Here is a 25,570-nt window from a genome sequence, read left to right on the forward strand (position 1 = left end):
AGTTCTCAAGAAAGAATGAATGAGGGATGTATTCATTACAGAAGAAATGATAATATTAGAAACATTACCATCTTACAGTCCCCAATTTAACACTGATTCAGGCAAGGATCATCAGTGGATGCTGTATCTTGATTATCAAGCTGGGTGTCAGTCCCCTATTAAAAGAACATGGCGCTTTCTGCAAATTCATGACGGAGAACACCATATTCTTTCAGTAAGGTACTGCAACCTGGCTTCGTCATCAAGGTGAGGCAGTAGTGCTATGGCTTGTGAAGGTAGCAGGACTTCTTCTCCAGTCTTAAATTCTCTGTGACATTGCCTGAAATTCTGCTAATAGTTATTACTTTTTTATTAAGCATTGCCCTCTTTTTGGATACAATTTGGATAAAATCCAAATTATCCCAGGACTGGTTACCATTTCAAACTTTTATAAACTTCATATTTATAAATTTCTATTAGGTTGGTGCAAAAGTAATTGCAGTTTAAAAGGTTAAAAATAATTGCAAAAACCGCAATTACCTTTGTTCCAACCTAATAGCAAAGTAAGGAAGAAACATTGAGTTCCTGGGTTAGAGAAATCATTGGAAGATAAATTCCATGCACATTTATTTTTATCCCTGGACAACCCCCAATAGGCTGAAACTCCAAATTTTCTTGTCTAGATGGAACTAGAATCTTCCATGCAGCCATCCTATGTACAGCCAGTCCCGTGAGCAAAATCTTTCAGTGGTAGAGCAGTTGAGTACTCCCTTTTCTGTCCCTGGGAGTGAATATTATCTTCACAGAGCTTGAGGACCTCACATCAATCCTTATCTTCCTTTGATTCTCCCACCTTTACTGATCAAGAACACTTAGAAGCAGTGAACCTTAGACATCACTTTCCTAAGTCCTGACTTTATAGGTGAGCAGGTTAAGACTGAAAGGTTAAGTGCCTTGCTCAGGATCACAAAAACAGAACTGGGCCAGAATCTAGTCTTCTGACTTCCATTTCTATGCCAGAGCTTCCCTATCCTGTCTCCTCTTCTCCCTCATCAAGTGTAGGAAGAAAATAATCAGAATTGGAAATTTCAAACACTCAACCAGTTGTTCAACTTTTTTTGAAATAATAAATTTCTGAATGTGGTAGTTAATTGGTAATCATAACATGTGGAATAGTGTAGTTAGGTAACCTTATTGTAGCTAAATTTTAAATTTCACAGAAAACAGTTCAAATAGTACCCTGAACACAGTAGGTGTTCGGGTGACACTTTACAGATAACAAGAAAATTTCATTGCTAAATTTTTTATTTGTTTCTTTGTTTTCTCTTTTATCCAAGGATCCTTATATCCTAGAAACAAATTATCCTGGATGGACATAAAAAAAAAAAATGTTTCATTTTCAAATAAATCTGGGAAATAGTTCAATCTATAGTCCACCTCTTGGGAAGTCAGAACTCACATTAAGGTAGTAAAGGTGCTGACAGTCCTTCATTGAAGAATCATGGGTGTCTTTGTTTAACTATTTTCAGTAATTATTTTATCTTGTAACCGCCCCAGCCCCTGTACTAACACCCCCATAGACTAGTTTAAAAGAACACAATTGGAGGAACTCTGCTCTAAACCAATGTTAGCTTGCAGAGTTAAGCAAGGTAGATAAGAAATGACACATTTACAATGGAGTCATGACACAGAGAAAGTCAGCTGAAATCACAACGGAGTCATTGAGACAGAGAAAGTCAGCTGTTTTTTACAACGGAGTCATTGACACAGAGAAAGTCAGCTGTTTTTTAAGAATCACGTAATAAGTCAAAAGTATAGTCAGGAAACGTTTTCAAATCCTATTCTACAAAACAAAGCATTCTCTTTAAACAACCCACAAATCTTTTACCTTTAAATATGTGATCACTCCTTTCACCATTTTTTCAGACTTAAAATTTACTGTTTACTCTCCTCCTTTTAAATCAGAAATATCTCAGAATACATGGCAACATCAACATCACTGGTTCTTTTGTGCTGCTTTTCTAATAACTTATAGCAAACACTTTTGCACACTCGTTATGATACTCACCTAAGTTATAAATGTGAAGGGATGGTCTCAAATGATGAGGTTTCCTGTCGTTAACACTGGTAGTAGTTGATGCAGTTATATTCCAACTTTACTTATATATACACACACACTTGGATTAAGCAACATTGGGTGACAGCATTTGATAAATGAGGCAATGCAAATAGAACTAGTCGAATGGGTTAGAATGAGTGGGAGTATATCTTATTCCCACAGCCAAATCCTAAACAGAGCTTTTACATTACTTTAGCTATAGTACTTTCAATGAATGATAGCGAGTTAATCATTAATTTTTATCATATCTTTATAGCAGGACTCTAGTTAGTGTTTACTGCTCGTATAGAGTATACAAGGGCACAGATTGTTTAATTGCCTTTCTCTTTCGTGCAGAAAGTTGAAAAGTTTTTAAATAATTTTTTTCTGTTTATAAAATGATGTATATGCACTTAGAAAATGTGTAAATGACAGGAAAGCATATATGCTATAGATCCTGACTTTTTTTTCAATGTAGAAATACTATGCATATCTATTTTTTTAATAAAAAATAGAATCATACTGCAAAATGTTATTTTGTAAGCTGCTTTTTTCATTTTCCAATTAACACTACATCATGAACATTTGATGTCTGAAATATTTTATAGGAAGCATTATAAATAGCATTGAATCATAGAAATATACCATGACTAATCTTTTATTGATTAACACTTCATCTTTTCCCAGTTTTTCCCTTTCTTTTCTTCTAATATCACCAATGCTGCAATTGACAGGTGTGTGTGTGTGTGTGTGTGTGTGTGTGTGTGTGTGTGTGTGTATTATGATTCTTGGTAAATGTTTGTAATTTTATTGGTAGCATAAATTCCTAGCAGTGGAATTGGCGGATCAAAGGGTACATGCATCTTCTATTTTAATAGATATTACCTATTGACTTCCAATGGTTTGTACTGATTTATTATTTTTTCAACAATCCAGGTTCATGCCTTTTTCTCCATTGCCTGAGCAGCAGTGGATGTCATCACCTTTAAAATGTTTGTCTTTCTAAAGAGTGGACAATATCTCATAGTTTCAAATTTTATTTCTTTAATTATTTAATGAGATTGAGCATCTTTTTAAAAACCATGTTTATTGTCGATTTCTGTACATTGTTGTTTTATATGAACTCTTCATAAATTAAGAAATGAAACCCTTGTCTGTGATACATATTGAAAAACTTTCCCCAATACCATTGATTTTTAGACTTTGTTAATGGCATTTTTTTTCTATACATAATTTTTCAAATATTATGTGCTAAAATTTAATCAGTTTTCTTTTAGAACTTCTAGGTTTTGTGTCTTGCTTCAAAAGAATTGCCCTTCTCCAAGATTATAAATTTATTATGCCATTTTCTAAAATATTTATTGTTTACTATTTAATGCCTAAATGTTTGATTTACTATTACCTTTAGTACAAAGAATAAGTTAGAGATTTTTTTCCCTCAAGTGCTTATCCTAACCACATATGTAATCCAATTTAGACAAAGTGAAGTTTCATGTGTTGAGACTTGCGTGTGGGGCGCTGTAAGTGCAACAGTAAGAAGTTTGAATTTTATCCTATAGCCAGCAGGAATCTTTTGAAAGTTTTTTAAGCAACTGACACATAATTTTTTTTAAATGTGTGTTATGAATGTAATTTTATGGCTGTGTGAAAGACCATCTGAAGGAAGGAAAGACAAAAGAGACAGGAAAGAAGACCAGTTTGGAGGCCAATTAAAATAGCCCAGGCAAGAAAGAACCAGGGCAACATTAGGCTGCTAAGGAGGGGGATGAAGGTATGAATGCTGCAGGCATTTCAGACGTCCTTGAATATTAGCATGAGAAAAGGCCCAGAGATCTCTGTTCCTGCTCCACTAAGTCACAAGCCCCTAGCAGCCCAGGCAGGATTAGAACCCAAGTCTCACTTCAGTTCAGGTTGTGTCTGCCACGGCGCCTCCACAGCTCTTTCTGAATGTGGGTATATCTGCTCTGGACTGGAGGAGAGGGGAGGTGAAGGGAAATAAAAGTGGTGCCAGAAGTTCCAGGTAGGAAAATCAGGTGGGGAGTTCATTGACAGGGACAGGTTGTGAGTGTGGTATGGAGCAGGTGGAGTTTGAGTTACTTGAAGAACAATTATATGGGAATTTCAGAAGGGAGCTGGAACTGAATTGGGTGTGTGTGGGGGGGGGACGGGCAGACTTAGCCATGTGGATTTGCTCTTCATTTGTGCAGGCATAAGTGTGATGGTGTGGGATTGAACGGGATTGTCTCAGCTGAGTGTGGAGCAGGAAGAGAAAGCTGTATCTAGATAGAATTGTACATTTAAGGGGTAAAAGAAGAAAATGAGTTAGCAAAGAAGACCAGAAAGAGAAGCAGGAGAAAAGAAGAGGTCATATTATGAAGGCTAAAGGAGACAATCATCTCAAAAAGGAACATTTGGAAAACCCGATTCAAAAGTGAGCAGAGGACATAAAGAGACATTTCTCCAAAGAGGACATACAGATGGCCAATAGACATATGGAAAGATGTTCAACGTCACTAATCATCAGAAAAATGCAAATAAAAACCACTATGAGATATTATGTCATCATGCCTGTCAGAATGGCTACCATCAATAAATCAACAAACAAATGTTGGCGAGGATGTGGAGAAAAGGGAACCCTTGTGTACCGTTGGTGGGATTGTAAAATGGTGCAGCCACTATGGAAAACAGTATGGAGTTTCCTTTAAAAATTAAAAATAAAACTACCTTATGATCCAGCAATTCCACTCCTGGGTATTCATCCAAAGAAATCCAAAACACTAATTCGAAAAACTGTATGCACCCCTATGTTTACTGCAGTGCTATTCACAATAGTTAAGACATGGAAACAACTGAAATGCCCATCAAGAGATGATTGGATAAAGAAATTGTGGTACACTTATACAGTGGAGTATTACTCTGCCATAAAAAAGAACGAAATCTTACCACTTGCAACAACATGAATGGACCTAGAGGTTATTATGCTAAGTGAAATAAGTCAGATTGAGAAAGACAAATACCGTATGATCTCACTTATATGTGGAATCTAAATAACAGAATAAACAAGCAAACAAAACAAATAGACACAGAGATACAGAGAAAAAAAAACTGACGGTTGCTAGATGGGAGGGGCTTTGGGGCATGGGAGCGAACGTGAAGGGATTGGAAACTACAAATTGTTACTCACAAAATAGTCACAGGGACGTGAAATACAGTATGGGGAATACAATCAATTATGTTGTATAGATTATGTAGGGTGCCAGATAGGTACTGGACTTATCTGGGGGATCACTTCATAGATTGTGTAAATGCCTGACCACTGGGCTGTACTCCTGAAGCTGGTGTAAAATAATCCCTAATGTCAACTATAATTAAATATATATACACACATATATATTATATATAATATATAATCATACATATATGTGTGTATATATATATATATATGTGTATATATATATGTGTGTAGTCACGGGATGTAAAGTACAGCGTAGGGAATATAGCCAATGGTAGTGTAACAGCTATGTATGGTGTCAGATGGGTAGTAGACTTGGGGAGTTATCACTTTGTGAGGGGTGTAAATGTCTAATCATTATGTTGTTGTGTACACCTGAAACTAGTAAAACAAATTTTTTAAAGGAACATTTGGTGATGTTCCTACAGAGACCCACCTGGAGATTAGACACCGTGGAGAGAGTGCTTTAAGCATGGTGGGAATCTCCAAGAAACTGTTTGGACTACACAGTGTGAAGGAGGAAGTGAGACTTTTTTAAAAAAACTATAGTAATGAAAGGGAAACAAAGAAAGAGAGAATGGTATCTTGACAGAGTAGCATGAAGAAGGGAAGATGATGCTTCCTAGCCAGCTGGTCTTGGACAAGTTATTTGATGTCTGAAGCCCCAGTTTCCTCATAATAATAATTTTCCTCATAATATTTTTAACTCATTGGGTTTGTGAAAATTATATGAGAAGGTATATTTTAAACATTTATCACAGTAGTTGGCACATAGTAAGAACTTAATACATGTTTTTACTGATGTTTTTATTGTGATATAGGACTCTTGGAGATGTTTTAATGCAGAGAGAAAGGAACCAATGAAAAGGAGAAAACTAATATAATAAAGTCCCAGAGGAGACAGAGAAGAGAGAAGGGAAAATACTCTAGTGAAAGGGTCAACTTTGCAAAGGGGGAGGCATACTTCTTTCTGTAAGGGAGGAGGAAAAATGAGAGAATGAGAGAGATGTGAAATTTTAAGTTCTAGGAACATGAACTTGAGGGTCTTGTAAATGGCTCAAATCTACATAAAGCAGATTAAGAGAAGAGTTATAGAGATTAAGAGAAATAAGCATGAGTTTGAATTTTTGAGGACAAGTAGGAAAAGTCTGAAACAGCTCCCTGGAGAAGGTATAAAAGAATTAATGAAGGAATGGGGAGCAATTGTTCATGGACATTGAGTTTCAGTTTTGTTAGATGAAAAAAGGTTTGGAGATGGTTGTGGTGATTGTTGCTTAGCAATGTGAATATACTTCATGCCACTGCACTGTACACTTAAAAATGGTTAAAATGGTGCATTTCGTTATGTATATTTTACCACAATTTTGAAAACTATTAAACATTTCTTTTTAAAAAATGAGTGGGAGAAGTAGAAAGACAGGGATGGGTGGGGTGGGGAGAAGTAGAAAGACAGGGGTGGATGGGGTGGGTGGGGTGGAAAACTCCCGTTTTCTCTATCCTAGAGGAAGAGATGTTCTAAAGATAATGGTAGTTAGGATGAGGTGTCATGGATGAGCTGTGGAAGAGTATTAAAGAATCATCGAAACAGGTATTCAAGTCTTCAAGGGTGATGACAGCAGAAGCAACATGAAATAGAAAAGAACATCCAGGTTCCTGGTGACCAGAATAGAATGAAATGAGCATAAGTAGTTGGGCCCAGGGCTGGGCTAGCAAGGGCAGTGGGAAAATGAGAAATGTGTCAGCTTCTCCATTGGCTCTGGGAGATGGGCACACAGTCAGGGTGTCACCAGAGGAAAACCACGTTTTAGATAATAAAAGGAAATGGAAAAAGCTTTTTAAGAAAAAAGGAGGGTGAGCATAAGGAGTGTGCATGTGTGTGGGCAGGGAACATGCCAGAGGAAATGACGTACATTTAAATTATTTATTTAAAAACCCTGAAAGAAGATTTTAATCTATTAAGAAATAGTATCTTAAATAGAAATTCACCTCTGAGCAACAACGAAAATGTATGGCATATAGTCCTTTCCAATGTTGCAATATGTGGGGTTGCCTCCTTGGCCTGAGGCTTCCAGAAACTTACATTCAACAAATACTGAATGCTCATTATATGCCAGGGACTATCTATTCCATCAGCACTGCCCTGTGGGGCACTGCATGAAAATTTTCATTTCACTTTGTCATATTATCTACATTTAACCAACTGGAAAATCACTTATTGAACCATTAATCTTCTCTTATATTTCAGACAATGCCCTTTGATTAGCATTTTTCCTCTTAAAATACTGATACCCATAAGAATGTTAAGTTGTCTGTTGGTCTTTCTTTCCTTATTGTAAATTTTACTTTTAAAACAAATTCATTCAATCAGATTGATTTCCTATAAAGAGTATTGTTAAAATATAGAGTTTATAAGAAATTTTTATTAAAAATACATGTTTATTATGGGAAATATGGATGATACAGAAAATTGAAAGTTCAACCTTTGATGCCCTAGTAAACAGTTAAACGCTTTGAAAAGAAACACGACTAGTAGTCATTATAAGGAAATCCTACCTCCCTGAGATCTTGAGGTCACAAATGATGCTGGATTTGTATCTGTTTGTACTACACCACAGAGTGTAGCCTCATAATGACAACAATAATAAATCAGACACATGTCTCATTCTCGACTAGGTGCTGGGGATACAGCAGTGAACAAAGCAAACTGTTTCCAGCCCTCCTAGAATTTATTCTTTTTTGGGGAGCTAGACATGGAGCAAACAGTCATACAAATAAATCGTTTATGAACAGCGGTAAATAGGAATTCGGCTGATAAAGAAGATACAGGAGTAGAGTGGTACTAAGGTGGTATGGTCACAGAAGGTGGCCTTTAAGCTGTACCCAAAGGATGAGAAGACATATACAAGGGATGGGACAGAAGGTGCCTTTTGGGCAGAGAAAACCTCAGGGGCAAAGGCGTTGATAAAACCTGTCATGTCTTGGGAAATGAAAGGGCCACTGTGGCTGGAGTGGAGTGGGCAATGGGAGAATATAATGTAATGAGGGTGGAGATGGAAGGGAGCAGAAGTTTGAAGAAGGTAAAAGGAGGTGTGGGGGGAGTCTGCATCCTGGAGTCCTGGAGAAAGAGCTTGGATTTTATTCAAAGTGCAAATGGAAGCCAAAGAAGGGTTTTAAGTAATATGGGATGCTTTCAAAAGAGTACTCTAGCTGCCATGTGAGGAATAGATGGAGGGTAGTAAGAGGAAAGAAATAAAACCAGCAAGGAGTCTGAGTCTGCGTTAGTTCAAGCTCTTAATATTGGCGGTGATGGTGATGATGATAGTGGTGATAGCAGTTCCAGTGTCTTGGTCCTCTTTTGTGGGCCAGATACTTTATCTACATTATCTCTAATTGTCACCAGGACCCTGGTATTTGAGTATGATTGTCTTCGAGGTGAAAAAATAGAGGGTCAGAGAGATTAAGTGTCTTGTAAAAGGCCACATAGCTGATAAGGAGCAAAGCCAGAATCTGAAATCCAGCCCATCTGGTTCTTTCTCTTACTCCATGGGAGCCACTGGTAGAATGAAGTAGAATTGAATTCCTGGTTCTTAAATTCTATTCACTGTCTTGTCAAGCTTGCATGTTCTTGTATGGGCAGAGGATCGATGATGGCCTGGGAGGGTCATGTGAACCCATTGTGTGGGTACTAGAATATTACTGGAAGAAGAGAGTGACCCCATGCTGGCCTGGGCTGGTAGGAGGGAGAGGAAATAGGGTGCATGACTAAACTTAGCAACACTCTATGGCTTCATTCTGGGAGATTTTGCAGAAGAGCAGAAAGGAGAGGGTGAGAGGGGAGAGCACTAACACTAACCCTCTGCCCCTTTGGGTGTAGTGGTTTCACTTCTTTCTTGGGGCAGAGCAGAATAAATATGTGACGTGGAAGAAAGGGAGAATGACGATCAGGGAGCAATGAGACAGCATTCTCCTTACCCCAAATGAATTACTTCCTGTTCCCCACTCACGCTCCCTATCCCCCTCCCACCCCCCACCCCCCACATACACTCTTCTCCATTCTGCAAGTTCCTACGTGTCACTTACCTGGACCCAGGAGAGAACATTTCTCCTAGGTAGAGAAACATTCTATAAAGAAATCAGGCAAATCATTCTATGACTCAAGCCAAGTTCCTTGTGAGAGGAAGGGAGGGATGGTGAGTTTTTCAGGAAAATTCCTTTTATATCTTCATGTAACATTTGTAAAGCACTTCTATGTTCTTCTGTAGTTTTCCTGGATGCAGTCTTCTTATCCAGTCATGTTTATACACTGGTACTACCTGCCCCTTGAACCTTTCTAGCCTCATGCAGCCCTTCTCTCTACACCTGTACATTTTAGACCCACTGGACGGCTTTACTATTCCTCAATTCACCACACACTTTCACACCTCCGTGCCTTTGCTCAAGCTGTTCCTGTTGCTACAGATGCCTCTTCCTCTTTGCCTGGGAAGCTTCTATTTAACCCTTAGAGTCAATTCATATGCCTTTGTCTCCCTAATCACCCACAATCAAGCAGAATGTATTGCTTCCTCTCTTATTTGCTTATCAGATCCAACTCTGTTTCTCAGTATCCTCTGCTGGGCTGCTAGTTCCATGGGAGCAAAGGTTGTACTTTAGTCATCTTTGTTTCCCAAGCAAATATCCATAGCAGGTACTCATAAATATTATGTCGTTTGGATCAGTTCTTCCAAAAACCCTACAAACTAGGTAAGGCAGGCATCGCCTACTGGACAGATGTGGAAACCCTGTCCAAATCCCAAAGCTCTACAGAGTGATGGAGCTGAACAATGTAAATGCCACTACTTCGTTTTGATCTACCAAAATGACAGTTTTATGTGCCTCAGCCTAACAGAACCCAAGTCTTCTTGTTCTTAGGCCAGTGCCCTTATAAAAGCATTTAAAGAAGCTGACTTTCTGTTTGGCTTATGGCCAGGTGGATTTAATGTGACCAAACATTTCTAATTATTTCTGTTCAACAGATCATTTCATTCCCCTCCAGCACCTTTCCTTATGCCTCATCTACTTTGGAGATCCAGTTGTGTTGGACCAAGTCTTTAGTGATTTTTGAAGAAGCAGAGGTAGAATGACCTCCCATTCTGAAGCTTAGACGCAGGATTTCTCCAGGTCTCAGTCTCTTTATCTCAAAAACAAAGAGGGTGCATGAAAGCCAGTCTCTTCTATCCCTTTGGCTCTTTTTCCTGTGCTCCTGTACAGGCTCCCGGTTCAGCCCCTTCCTTCCCCTCTCTCTGGGCCCGCTTCTATACAAGCAGCTGCACCAGCCTCTTGCCCACCCAAAGATGCCACCTGCAGGAAAATGCACAAGCCTTGCCTCAGCCCTGTGTTCTCCTCTCCTTTCACTAACCTTACAGCAGGCAGGATGAGGCAGGCAGACAATGGGGAAATAACCTGGAGTCATGTCTTAGCCCGAGGCAGATCTGAAATCCAGGTAAGCCACAGACTTGACTACATTTTGTCTTAGGAAAAATTACATTGAAAAGAAAAGTTTATAAATATAAATATATATATATGTGTGTGTGTGTGTGTATATATGTGTATATATATATATATATATATATATATATATATATATATATTATACACACACATATACAGAGTGCCAAAAAATGTATATATATTTTAAGAAAGGAAAAAACCATTAAAATTATAATACTCAATATGTACCAATAACAAAAGATGAATACAAGTCATGTTTGACTTCTGCAATTACAAGAGGTGTTCAAAGTGGTTACTGTCAGTGTCCAGACACTTCTGATTATGGCAAACTACTGCTTGAGCAATGTTGACCGAAGTGTCCACTTGCATACATTTTTTTGGCACCCCTGATATATATATATATATATATATATATATATATATATATATATATCCGGTATATATATCCACCAATATATATATATATTGGATTCAGAAAGCTCTAAATGCTAGAAAAAAGCACTGTGTGGGAAAGAAACACCATAGAACAGGAATAGGTCTTTGGTTTTAGTTTAACTCAAATTTAAAGTTGAGATCTTTCTTTCTTTTACTTTTAAAATTCTTGTTATAAGTAAAATTGGACACATAATGTACAAATTATGAATTTTGTAAAAAAAAATCAGAGGAGTATAAAATATTCAATAGGAGTATGCAGATTTAAAAGTTCTGTGTTTTTAAAAATTAACCCTTATATGGTGTTGACTATATGCCAAGAACTATATATACTAAGTGACTTATTCAATCATCACAGCAACCTTGTCAGGAAGTACTCTCATTTCCCCTATTTTACAGATGAGGAAACAGGCATAGAGAGATCAAATAGCTTTCCCAAGGTCCCACAGCTAAAACCTCAAGCAAACATTTTCAAAATTCATGAGGTGCTCCAGGAAAGGGGTGAAGGAATCCAAACCTTTTGGGTTTCAGATGTTCTTTCCTACCCTGCACACTCAGAGCAGAAACCCCCTTATTCATACTGAACTTCTGCTTAAAAGTTTTCTAGGTCAGAAATATTTTGCTACTAAGAAAACAAAACTGAAAGTTAGAAGACATGGTATGGGTTCATGCCACCTGGATTATATGACCCTATAAAAGAGAGTGAGACAGAAGCCCAATTCATATACCATCAGTGGTGGTCTAGCTAGTGAGTAGATTTACTAGCATTATAAGGAGAAATCACTACACTTTATGGTTGGAAGAGGGAATTTTCAGAACTTTTAAAGGAATAAAATCCTTTTCTGAAAAAGAAATATTGCATAAATCCCCAAGAGATAAAAAACAGAAATTTATTAATTAAGATAAATATGGTTTATATGTTTAAATTTATAACATTTGCTCATTATAGTCAATTAATCAGAGACTTCTGTTTCCAGCATAATAATGGTTTAGTTACTATAACCAACTCTTCTGACAAAAACAACTAAAATGCTAAAAAAATATGTTTTAAAAATTGTTCCAAACTCACTGTTGAGCTGACATGAAAGTAAAGAATGTACGGTGTCTAAAACACTGGAAGGCAAGCAAGTTTGTCTTTTTCCTAAAGTTGTCTGCTAAATGCTAGGGACAAGACAAACAACTACATGAAGTGTAGGGGCCAGGAGATGTAACCCAAAATATGCCTAAGGTGGGGATTCTAATAGGAAACTGCTGCATAAACGTGGATGCCCAAAGGGATATACTCACAGTGTAAAGGTGATTGAGATAAATAAACTCAACCTGCAGAAGGGGATAGCTAGGAAGCTTGTTTGTCTCAATTCTAGAAGAAAACTATTCCTCTGAGATTTTATCTCCTTACGAAAAGTCAGCTCCCATGTGGGTTTACAGTCTGAAATCACACTGCTTATATGCTTCCAAAAGTCTGAAATAGAGGATTTAATATAAAATGGTTTTAAGTTGATAGTGTTCCAAGACAAATAGGAAAGGCAAACACAAATCTTATCTTGATGAACTGAGCTGCAGCCCAAGCCACAAAGTATTCACACAGCAAAATTTTCAAGGTGAATGAGTAGATTTAAGTTATGACTTATAAAGCAAGTATAAGAATACTAAGATAAGAGCCTCTAAATGGTGAGAGCCCACAGTAAGAACAGACAGCAGAAACCAACCTGCAAAGGCTTCTTGTATTAGAATAATCAGAAATGACATGTAAATCAACTGATTTTGATATGTTTGGGTAGAGTTCTAAAAAGATTGAAAACATGAACAAAGAACAAATGGATTTGAAAAAGATCAAAATAAAGTATCTAGAAATGAAAACTATATTATTGAAATTAAAGCTCCATGGATTGATTAAACAGCAGATTAGACACAGATGAAGAGAGTTAGTAAACTAGAAAATATTTCTGAAGATATTGTTTGGAATACAATCCAGAGACACATACAGATGGAAAATATGTAAAAAAGGGTAAGAGACTTGGAGGACAAAATAAGACAGTCTAATGTGTAACTATTTGGAATTTTAGAAGGAGATGATAGAATAGAGAAGGAACAATATTTGAAGATATAAAGGCTGAGAACTTTCCAGAATTATTGAAAGACTCCATTCCTCAGATCCAAGAATCCTAATGAATCCCAAGCAGGTTAGAAAAGAAGGAAAGAAAGAAATCCATATCTTGATATATTAATTATAAAATTGCAGAACATTTTTAAAAATAAGATTGTAATGTCAGTCAGTGAGGACAATGAAACTATTTGGATAAGCAAAAAGGGAATTTTGATTGGGTGTATAGATGGATGTTTAGTCTTACAGTAGCCCCAGAACCTGTGAAGTTAACATCAGATATTTGCAGAACAAATAAACTACCTCTGTAGTCCACTGAGTACCATTGACAACTGCAGAGCTGGACTAAAACTCATTATACAGATGAGGGAAGTGACATTCAGGACAGGTCTTACTCAAAGTCACACAACTAGTGAGTGGGTATAGGGTGGAGCCAGGACCAGAACTCAGTTCTTCCAACTCATGGAGCAATATCGGTGACTGCGTTTTCCTCTGTATCTTGCTGCTATTTCTTTAAAATATTAAACAACAGCAAGACAAACAAAGTATAAAGAAAGTACAGGGAACAGTTCCAGTTTGTTAGGGAACTTTTTGGTGCTGTCTCTGTGTCTCATGTACGGGGTTTAATAACTGATTACATTCTTACATGGTGCAATATCCCATCTCTAGGAACCAAGGAAACTGCTCACTTTTTTGAATGGGCGTAAGGGGATGCAGCCTTTTTTTCATTTACTTCTAGCTCGTAAGGAAGTCAGCATGAGGGTAGAGAAAGGTTTTAGAAGATGTGATTAAAGCTGAGTCACAACAAATAGTTCTGGAACAGCATTCTATACAAGATGGTAGGAACAAGGTTGTGGGAACAAAATGTCCGCCTGGATAAATGCTTTGCTGAGAAATAATCAAGGAAAAAGCAGGTGGCCAGTCACAGCATGGGCATATACCTGAGTCATGGATCATAAATCAACTAAAAACTGGAGGTAAAATCCAATCTGTTTTAATTCAGTTCACTGCTTTAGACCTGGCTTGTTTTGCTTTCTAAAAAGTTTAAACCTAGATCCACAAAAGAAGACAACTTGCAAGGGTAGTCAATACTGATATATCAAAATGTATCATCTCTGTTTATTCATGAAAAGATAGTAATTGCATCTCTGTGTGTATGTGTATGAATGTTTGGATGAATTATTTGTAGATTTTGCCTAATTGTCTGCAAATATATGCCAACAAGTGTGAAAACATCTGGAATTGGCAACAATACAATCAAAACAAATAGCTCAACTGAGGATAAAAACTTATGCATTAATGTCAGCTTGAGTCTAGGAATAGTGCCCAGATTCCGAAGCCTAAAATGCTTTAATATTTGCACAATTCCAAATCCTAACAAAGATATGGTTCTTTGGGCATTATTCTAAATTCTATCAGGTGACTTGCTGTTTGTTTTTTAAGAGAAACATGAGATTTTTAGACAGGCAAAGCTTTAGATTTTGAAGCTCATCTTCAACGTAGAGTGCAATATATATCTTTAAATTGGCCATTGTAAAGAAGCAGGCTGATTTGGGTATGGTATATTTTTCAACCACCTACAACATTGATAAGATGAAATTTATTCCAGATTCCACATATATATGTTTAAGGCCAGTGAAAGTGTACCTAACTTCCATTCCCAGTGGATACTACTAGATACTTCTGGAATTGATCCTGGGAACTAGTAGGCTTCATTTGCAAACCACTTTGGAATACTAAGGAATAACAGGAGGAGTTTCTAAAAGAATGAGCCAGACATTTATGGAAAAGGGGAAAGAAAGACTCTAGTCTCTATAATCTTGGAGCAAGAGAAGGAAGCCCCAAGCACCAGATGAGGTAGCAAAACTTTGCAATGGTGGAAGATAAATGGACCAGCCCTGCTTTAAAAATAAAAACATTCTTTTAAAAAAGTTTTCTCCTTAAGAATGGAAGTCAACTACTGGTTTAGTAAAGTGCTTGCTAATTATACTAAGAAGACTATGGATAAGTTTCAAAAATGCACTTTGTTTTGCCTGAACTTTGTATTTTAAAGATCCTGACATCCAAGAAGATAAGAATTGTCCTTGTGCTAAAAAAAAACAAAAAACAAACGTGTCAACCAATCGGCGTTTAGTACTTCGATGTCACAAGTAGAACCTCTATATGATCAGGTTTATCAAATACTTGTGATAAATTGTACAAAGCAGATACTTTGTTAAATGATATGCTATTTGAACAATGTATTAATTAAGAATGTTACTGAAGGTCGAGTTTTATTAGCTCATAATGATCAACAATAACTTGATTAAATTTTCTTAACATGTGTTATATTCAAGGTCTATCAAAATTCAATTTGTGACCATGGGGTTAAGAGAACAACCCTTTTTTTTTCTATTATCGTATAACATTTTTTAAAAAAGTGATTCCTGACTTTTTTTTTTTTTTTCTGAAACCTCAATACAATATGATGGTTTATTTTCTTCCCTAATTAATGTTGCCTTGCGAGTGGGACACCACAGAGAAGTACCTCAGCTCCAAAATTACAATCAATCCTAGGGAAGATTTTTATCCTATGAAATTTATTTTTAAGTTGAAGGAAATGATTTGTCAGCAGGTTTTAAAATATATGGATCCCACATTCTCAAGTGTGGTGGTCGAGACTAACTGACAGAATTAAATAAGCACTCTATTTCATGGTTGAAAAAAATTAAAGGATTGTCAATATCTGTATTTAAGAATGAAATGAGCTGACTGGAAAATAGTCAGATGGGAAACGGACACATGCTCCATGTGGCTGGTTCCTTTTTCATTTACCTATGCTAATGCCATACCAGCTATTAAACGTTTTTGAACATCACCCCTGGATAGACCCCGAGATTCTTTTTCACAGCCAAAAAATGTGATCACCACCAAGTAATACACTGAACCGTGTATCAGATGATATTAAATTTGATTATTCAAAGACATTTAAAAATTAAGGGTACGGAAGCTTTCCACTCACAGAGGTGAGTTTCTGGTCATTGACCTGAACAAACTGAGCCACAAGCCACACCCTGGATACATAATTCCCATAAAAGTTTAAACAGAGCTGCCTTGTGAATGATCAGAAAACACAGCCCAGAGGTCTGGAAATGTGCCCACCATGGTATGACAAGCCTCTGTCTCCCACCTCGGACTGCTCCAGCTGTTCCCCAAATTGCTGACTTCATCCTTTACATGAGACTCTAAATAGACTCTTTGTTACCTGGTAGTTGGGTTTGAGGTGAAAACTACTAAAGTGGGAAAACTGTACTACACACAGTCCTCTGTGTCTTATTCTTCAAGCTAAGCCTTAATCATTTTCCTCCTCTGGACAGATATGACCTCTTTCTGAGTATACCCAACGATATAGAGCAAAGAAATGTAACTGATGTCCCTTCCTTTGCCAAGAAGAGGCCTTGCGTATAATAGGTACAAAAGATATCCGGACCTAATTATGAACCACAGCCCTAGAAGTTACACTAGTTACTGCGTGGTTCTGCCTAGATAGTAGGGAGAGCCAATGAGTCTAAACCCCGTCTAAACTCTTGTAGGAGCATCTGCCACAAATAACCAGGGGCAAAAAAAAATTGGATGCTGCTAAAACATGGACTTCTATCTAATTTTTATACTTTTATGAATTAAGAGATAGAAGGATTTATAAACAATATTTTTCCCCACTGGGACATCACAATGCAAATGACTTTACTGCTTCTAAATGCTGAATCTGCTCTCATGGCCTCATAATACTGAGGAGAAATCCTTCCAGCTGATGTAATAGATGGTAATAATGGGACAGCCAGATGTAAGCACTACATGTCATGTCTTGGCATGGGACCCTCCAGAATTTCTGAGAAAAACAGTTTATACTCCTTTTGAGTTACTAACATCCAATTTATTCTATTAAATGACCAGCACACGGTGACAATTACAATTATGGTTTAATAAACCATATAGCTCTTGAGTAAGTCAGTGAAGAAAAAATATGAACCTTCTTTGATAAAGTAGTGCTACACACATATTCAGGTAATATGGATCTTATACAAGTAATAGTAAATTTTTTTAAAAAGGAAGCTGAAGATAGCCATTATGTTATATTGGAATGAATTTTGGCACCTATGTCTGTGGCTGAAACTTTTTTTAAAAGATTACAAAGAAATAGTACTCAAGGAAATTTAATACTACTACTAGTAATTTACTGACATGAAGCAATCATGCATGCTGTACTGATCAAGTATTGTTTAAACAGGATTGCTAAAGAATGTGGACAAGTAATACATACTATACGGATAAACAATAATGGAAAAATAAAACCTCAGGAGGAAAAATTTTACCTCAGGAGGAAAAATTTTACCTCAGGAGGAAAAATTTTACAATAAATTCAGGTTAGAGGAAAATTCATGTTTGGCCCCAAATGAAAGAGGCCTTGTTATTGTTTGTTTTACATTTTGCACCAGACGAATAAAAATTCAGGCTCAAGAAAGTTAAGTAAGATCCCAAATCACCCAGCTAGTCAAGACAGATGATGGATGTGAGGCCTGTCTGACTCTAAAAATCTGTGTTTTATTATTGGGGTGTGGACGAAAAAGGGGAGCTGTAATATGTCTAACCGAAAGTAATCTCACAGAGTGATCTGACTACAAATTCCTAACTGGGCAGGTCATAGAGGGTAGTCTTTTAACACTTTTTTTAATGAAAGGTTTTTAAGCCAGCCCTGTTCATTGTTCTTGTGCATCTAGATTAACACACCTTTGAAACAGCAGAAGTAATAGCACTTTAAGGCAAAACTACTTTCAAGAGAGCATGTAATCTTGTTAACTATTTTGTAATCCAATCCCCACCTGCTTTCTCTTGTAATCTTGTAGTCTGCTTTCATGTAATCTTCTTTATGTTCCCTCCTAAATTCCAAAGGAATAAAGGAAACTGCAAAACTGTCTCTCCCCAGAACATTTGAGATAGTTTCCGGGCATTGTCATCAGTTTGGCTCAAATAAATTCTTATAAAAAATTATCTATAGATTTGGGTGTTTGTGAACATGAGAAAAAACACATGATCTCTTCTTTGTAAAGGAAGTAGAAACTGCTTAAATAGCATTTCTTAAACAACTGACACTGATAAACAAGCAGGCTAAGAAGTTAGAATGGTTGAGGCTGGAACGCAGCAGACATGGAAAACTATGAAGTTCTGTTAAAGTCTTTAAGAAAACATTGAATCTTGGTTAGGAAATCCAAGAGAAGTAATGAGCAAAACATTCTTACAATTGCAAAATGTCTCCGGTGCACTAGTATTGCTAGGGAAAATTGTGATAATCATGTAATTTATGAGGTGTACAAAGTGAAGGGTAATTGAATGTAGATTAGTGTGCTGATTAAAAATGAAGCACCTAGCCAAGTTTGTGGGTTGACTCCTCTTAGTTCTGGCAATACCAATGGAAATGGCAAATGAAAGTTACATAAGAGAATGGTGGCTGACATGGTATCCTTTTCTCCAGCTGACAATGAATGTAGCCCTAAAGAAAATACGTGTTAGGTTTTAATGTCATCCCATTAATATTTTTATGTTTGAAAATGATGGAAACTGAACAGAAAGTGGTTTCACAAAGATTAGAGATGCATTAAATGAAGAAGATAAGAGATGTGTTATTTGGAATCTGTCTTCTTTCATGGTTCTTTTTCCTTCATAGGACTTGAGTTTGCGTTTTAATGTCTGGTCTGAAATTCACTGATTATGTCATCTTGGGTTAGTACAATCTTTCCAAATCTCACTTGTTTAATTTTATAAATGGAGAAGGACAAATATGTCTCACAGAGGTGCTGTAACGATAAAATGGGATAATGTGGGAAGCATAGCTCACATTTAGAACACGTTCAGTGGTTAGTAAGTTACCTTTACCAAAATGCTTCTGATTTGCTTTACCTTCATAAGCATCACAGTGCCTCTGTAGGGTAAGGAGGTTTGTGGTCATTTGTTTGTTTTACATTTTGCATCAGAGAAAAAATTCAGGCTCAGGAAAGTTAAGTAAGATCCCAAATCACCCAGCTAGTCAATGATAGATGATGGATTTAAGACCTGTCTCACTCTAAAAAAAAATCTGTGTTTTTTATTCTTATGCTTTACTTTACTTTTTACTTAAAACAAAAATAAAAACCTTCACAGATATAGCATGATCTACCAACAATAATAAGGCCAGTATATGAGCCTGTGATAGGAGTCTGCTACAGGGAGGAGGTACCCCACACTCCTCACTCCCCATTACTACTCCCTACGCCACAATGAACTTTGCCTGTCCTCTATAGCTGTGTCCCTTTAAAAGGTTGCTTTTGCATGCAGGTATCAGTACCAGAGAGCCAGAGGGAAACCAAAAAGAGGTTATAGGTTCTACCATAATTTCGTGAAGTCCTTGAACCAAATATCCTTTTAGTTTTTAACAGAATTAAGGTTTCTTTCTGCTGTCCAAGGAGATGATTTTTGGTGTTAATGTTTTTAAATGTCCCTGCTGCAAACTGATATAAAGGAGAATTCTGACTGACATGCTTAATTCCCACTGTGTTTGCCAAAATTTCAGCTTGTTGAATGAAAGATACATTGATTTTGACACAATCCTATTCATATCTCCAAAAACGACCTCATGCTATCAGATTTACCAGCATAAAATTTCCCAGATGTACACGAGTATTTTTTCTTCCCCACTCACCCAACCCCTGTATTTTCCTGCAATGACTTAATCATGTCAAGGGAGCAGAACGTTTTTTACCACTGAAGTTCAAGCACATCCCCTGAAGTTAGTTGCAAGCTGTTTCTTTAACCCTCTGCAGTGGCAGCTCCCATTTCTCAGTCTTTTCCTTACTCTCAGCCCTATCATATCCACCCCTAAGTGAAAGTTCCCCTCAGAATTCTTCCCTCTGTATAAATGGGAAGGGAAAGGAAGTACATTCTGGCTGTGGATATTGTGAGTTAAACAATGATGAGAAAGAGCGAAATATCTACATCAATGCATTGCCGAGAAAATGGATTATTCAGCTACCAGTCAAGTAGGAAATCCAGGGGCCTTTTTAAAGAGGAATGCAGAAAATGTGAAATCTGAGTTGTAGACAGCGACGCCTGCGCAGAGTTCTTAACTATTTAAAGGATACTACCCAGCTATGTGATTCGGTTCAAGCACCCCAAACTTTGGGAAATAGAGAATTCTGAATTTTTCTGAACCTGTGTTCAGTTTTGCCTTTTCTGGGATGAAATTAAAAGAAGAACATCAAGTATCTGAAAGACAAATGTGAGAAGCAATAGGGAGGGATGCTGGAAATAGCATAGGACCACAGTGGCATACAGGGTTACTTTAAGCTGAAGCAGCACAGTGCTGAGGAAGGAGTGAGAGTCAGGAAGATCCAGTCCTATCCTACACACTCCACTCTCAAGTCTCCAAAGAACTTCTGGAATTTGTGTACAGCCACACAACTTTTGGATTTTGTGCCATTGTATTTATTAAAAGAGTCTGACGACGTATATTCATGCATGGAAAGGTAAGGCAGATAAAAGAGCAAGGAGAAAAAAATTGCCACAAGGTAGACAGCAAGAAATAGAGAACAAAATGAACTTTAAAGGAAAATCTAAATGAAGAAGAGCAGCAAAACTAATGAGATTTTGAACTTACCTGTTTAGGATGTCAATTCCTTATTTCTTTCACAAATGGTTTATTTTTGAACAGACGATTTTGAGGGGATGACACCCAAACAATTCTAAGTTTGTCTTGGATAAGCATTAGGAGTATGAAGTAGAACTATCAACATTTGTGGTGGGGAGAGGAACATTTACTATAAAGATGATTACAATTTATTTTAGCAATCAATAATTTTCCAAATCCCCAAAGGAAATTACAATGGACTTAAAAGTTAGTAGCAATTATCACCATCAATTTATACTGCTATTGACAATAATAAGAAATCAGCCTAACTCATTTTATACAAATAAAAAAAACACAGTTCTTCATGGTTCCCAAGATCTTACTTTGCAAAACCTGACAAAAATATATCTGAATAGTGGTTTCATTCTTACCTTGTGGTCTTGTTTTGATATCTGCCCTGCAATGTTGCAACCTTGTGTTAAGAGAGCTTGCAGATTTTATTTGTTGCCCAAGGTTTGGCAAAGAACCAAACTACCATAAAAAGGGAAATCTGATTGGGTGAGATTTTAGAAGGGTTTTACTTGCCTGTAAAAAGCCAGTAGCTTTACAGTCCTGTCAACCTCTGTGATTTACTGCTTTCTGCCTTCTCCCCATCTCCATCTTAAATTAATCCAACAATTATGGATTTTATGGTCTTTGTTTTTTTCCTTTCAACTCACATCAGAATCACCTCAAATGCAACCCCCACCCCATCTCCAACTCAATATCTTATCTCTTCCCGCACACATGTCGACTTGGCTTCCTTCAGTGTTGAACTTAATAACTTCCCTTCAGTGCTGTTTATTTGGAAACTCTTTTGTCACTTTATTTATACTTTTGACCATTGGCTTTTTTTATTTACATTCTTCACTAAGAGGTCAGTTTATTCTTTGACCTCTATACCTCTATTCTTTGACCTTTATTCTATGCATAGGGTCACTTCCTATTGCATATCAGTAATATGCAGCTTATCTGCAAATAAGATCCCTCAGATAGTCCATGCATCTCAACATATCTGACCTGCCTCTCTGCTCCTCATTGTCTATTTATCCTTTCATCCACCTCAAAAAAATCTCACAGAAGATAATTGCTTTTAGTTGCAAAAGCAAGTCCTGAACTGTATAGATCCTAGCTCTTTTTACCTCATGAAAAATGTTGCTCCTACATGCCTTCTCTCCCTTTCTTTTGGCATCTGTAATATAACCATAGTAGGAAATAAAGAGATGAAGAGATGCTTTTTAAAAACTCGGGCTGTTTCTATATCCTAAGATCATACATCCAAAGAAAGACTGCTGTTGTACTTAGAAGGATATTGTGATGGGCTGTTTGTTACATACACGCAGGCCTAGCAAACCCCCACAACTATCCAACCCACAAGTTTAGAAGGATGAACTTGAAACAAAGGGGCAGAAAAAATGTTCTGTAAAATTAAATAACAGGAATCTTTTCATTTTACTCTTGGCATAGTGAGGAATAGAATTTTAGGGTTCTAAAATCCAGGGGAAAGTGAAGCTAAGATGGCAACAGGTAGCTGGCCAGGGCTTGGGAAACTTATGACTGTGATAAGAGTCCCCTTGAGAAAAAACAACCAAGGAACATGGAAATCTCTTATCTAGTTTAAAACTGTTTCCTGCTCTGTGTAGAAATGTGCTTTTGTCATCCCCAAACCTGAGCAATTAACTGCTACAAGCCATAGTGTTATGTTTGTGAGGAATGAGGAAAGAGGGCTGTGTCCACTCTTGGGGTAAAGCAGTGGAGACAGAAGGCAGACAGGCAGGAGGCCGAGATGACACGTGCTGACAGGGAATTGCACTGTGTGCAGTAAATGGGAAGGAAAAGTGACAAATAATGTCAGGGTGACAAATAATGTTAAGTGACAAGGGAATGTCAGCATTCTTTACCCTGGGAATTCTTACAGATACTGAGATTATAAGGGATAAACAGTGTGGCTTTATCATGTATGCTAAACTCTTCATTATAAAATGTCCCTCTTTATCTATTTATTTAAGAAGTGTCTTGGGCCGGTGGGATGGCTCAATTGGTTAGAGCATGAGCTCTTAACAAGGTTGCCGGTTCAATTCCCATATGGGATGGTGGGCTGTGCCCCCTGCAACTAAGATTGAAAATGGCGACTGGACTTGGAGCTGAGCTGCACCCTCCACAACTAGATTGAAGGACAATCACTTGGAGCTAATGGGCCCTGGAGAAACACACTGTTCCCCAATATTCCTCAATAAAAAAAATAATTTGTCTCTTATAAGCAGTATATGGTGTGTTTTTTTCACCAGTTTGACTATCATTGTCTTTGAACTGAAATAGTCTATTTACATTGATTGTAATTACTGATACTTTTGGATTTATTTTTACGAACTTGCTTTTGTTTCTCTGTTTTGTCCCCCTGGTTTATTCCTCATTTTCTTCCTTTTCTTCCTTCTTATGGATTAATCAATTTAAAAAATTATGAAATTTTCCCATACATTATAACTCCTGTCTCCTCAGTAGAGTAACACTGGAAAACAAAAAATAAAACCAATAAACAAACAAACAAAAAAAACTACCCAAACTTCAGCCCTGCTTTCAAGAGGATTTCCAATTTTATTTTAATTTAATTTATTTATTTTGTCTCTGCCTCATGCAACTAAATAATTTGGCAAATGTTTTAAGGAGCTAACTCTTTTTATGTCAGGCTCAGTTCTCTAGTCTTCTCTTTTCACTGACTTCTTCGCCCTAGAAGCCTCCAATTTTGTCTATCCAGCCCCAGAAGACAATCAAAGGCTTTGCTCATTTCTCTGTCTCCTAGCAGTGGCCTTCTTCCTAGACAAAATTCAGAATCCCGGCCTTCTGCTGCACACACAGAATTGGCAAAAGCCTCTGGAGGAAAAGCAGCAGTAACTGTCAGCTCATCTCTCCTTTGAATCTTGGCTCCTCATCCTCAAAGTTTTAGCAACTTTCTCCTACCTTGAAATCTCTCTCTTTTTTTTTTAAGTTTATTGGGGTGACAATTGTTAGTAAAATTACATAGATATCAGGTGTACAATTTTGTATTACATCATCTATAAATCCCATTGTGTTTTCACCACCCAGAGTCAGTTCTCCTTCCATCACCATATATTTGTTCCCCCTTACCCTCGTCTCCCACCCCCCTCCCCCCTTACCCTCTGGTAACCACTGAACTATTCTGAACTAGTCTGTGTCTATGAGTTTTTGTTTCTCATTTGTTTGCCTTGTTCTTTTGTTGTTTTTGGTTTATATACCACATATCAGTGAAATCATATGGTTCTCTGCTTTTTCTGTCTTATTTCACTTAGCATTATACTCTCAAGATCCATCCATGTTGCCACAAATGGTCCTATTTCATCTTTTCTTACCACCAAATAGTATTCCATTGTGCATATATACCACGACTTCTTTATCCATTTATCTATCGAAGGACATTTTGGTTGTTTCCATGTCTTGGCCACCGTAAACAAAGCTGCAATGAACATTGGAGCACATGTGCTTTATGGATAAATGTTTTCAGAATTTTTGGGTAGATACCCAGGAGAGGGATTGCTGGGTCATATGGCAATTCTATTCATAATGTTCTGAGGAACCTCCACACTGCCTTCCATAGTGGCTGCACCAGTCTGCATTCCCACCAACGGTGTATGAGGGTTCCTTTTTCTCCACAGCCTCTCCAACACTTGTTACTATTTGTCTTGTTGATGATAGCCATTCTGACTGGGGTGAGGTGATATCTCATGGTGGTTTTTATTTGCATTTCTCTGATGATGTTGAGCATTTTTTCACATGTCTATTTGCCATTTGTATGTCCTCTTTGGAGCAATGTCTCTTCAGGTCGTCTGCCCATTTTTCAATTGGGTTGTTTGTTTTTTTGTTGTTGAGTTTCAGGAGTTCCTTGTATATTTTGGATATTAGCCCCTTATCCGAGGCACTGTTTGCAAAATTCTTCTCCCATTCAGTTGGTTGCCTCTTTATTTTGTTGATGGTTTCTTTTGCTGTGCAGAAGCTTTTAAGTTTCATATAGTCCCATTCATTTATTTTAGCTTTTACTTCCATTGCCTTTGGAGTCAAATTCATAAAATGCTCTTTGAACCCAAGGTCCATAAGTTTAGTACCTATGTTTTCTTCTATGCAGTTTATTGTGTCAGGTCTTATGCTTAAGTCTTTGATCCATTTTGAATTAATTTTGGTACATGGTGACAGATAGCAGTCCAGTTTCATTCTTTTGCACGTGGCTATCCAATTCTCCCAGCACCATTTATTGAAGAGGCTGTCTTTTCTCCATTGTATGTTTTTAGCTTCTTTGTCAAAAATTATCTGTCCATATTTATGTGGTTTTATTTCTGGGTTCTCAATTCTATTCCATTGGTCTATGTGTCTGTTTTTCTGCCAATACCATGCTGTTTTGATTATTGTAGCCCTGTAGTACAAGCTAAAGTCAGGGAGTGTGATACCTCCAGTATTGTTCTTTTTTCTTAAGATTGCTTTGGCTATTTGGGGTCTTTTGTGGTTCCAAACAAATCTGATGATTTTTTGTTCTATTTCTTTAAAAAATGCCAT

At 37.2% G+C, this 25,570-nt stretch overlaps 1 protein-coding gene across 4 annotated transcripts in view; it reads right to left on the bottom strand.

Annotated features, from left to right (window-relative positions):
- Positions 1-21,677, bottom strand: part of IL33 (interleukin 33) — a 34,172-nt gene extending 12,495 nt beyond the window's left edge. For 2 of the 4 annotated variants that reach the window (XM_019727143.2, XM_019727142.2), the window contains exon 1: positions 21,400-21,546. The gene's annotated coding sequence lies outside the window, so the exon portion shown is untranslated. The other 2 variants (XM_074330452.1, XM_074330453.1) reach the window with 2 other exon arrangements.
- Between the last annotated feature and the right edge of the window lie 3,893 nt (positions 21,678-25,570).

The sequence above is a fragment of the Rhinolophus sinicus genome, linkage group LG04, assembly GCF_036562045.2.
Source record: "Rhinolophus sinicus isolate RSC01 linkage group LG04, ASM3656204v1, whole genome shotgun sequence".
Classification (NCBI taxonomy): Eukaryota; Metazoa; Chordata; class Mammalia; order Chiroptera; family Rhinolophidae; genus Rhinolophus; species Rhinolophus sinicus.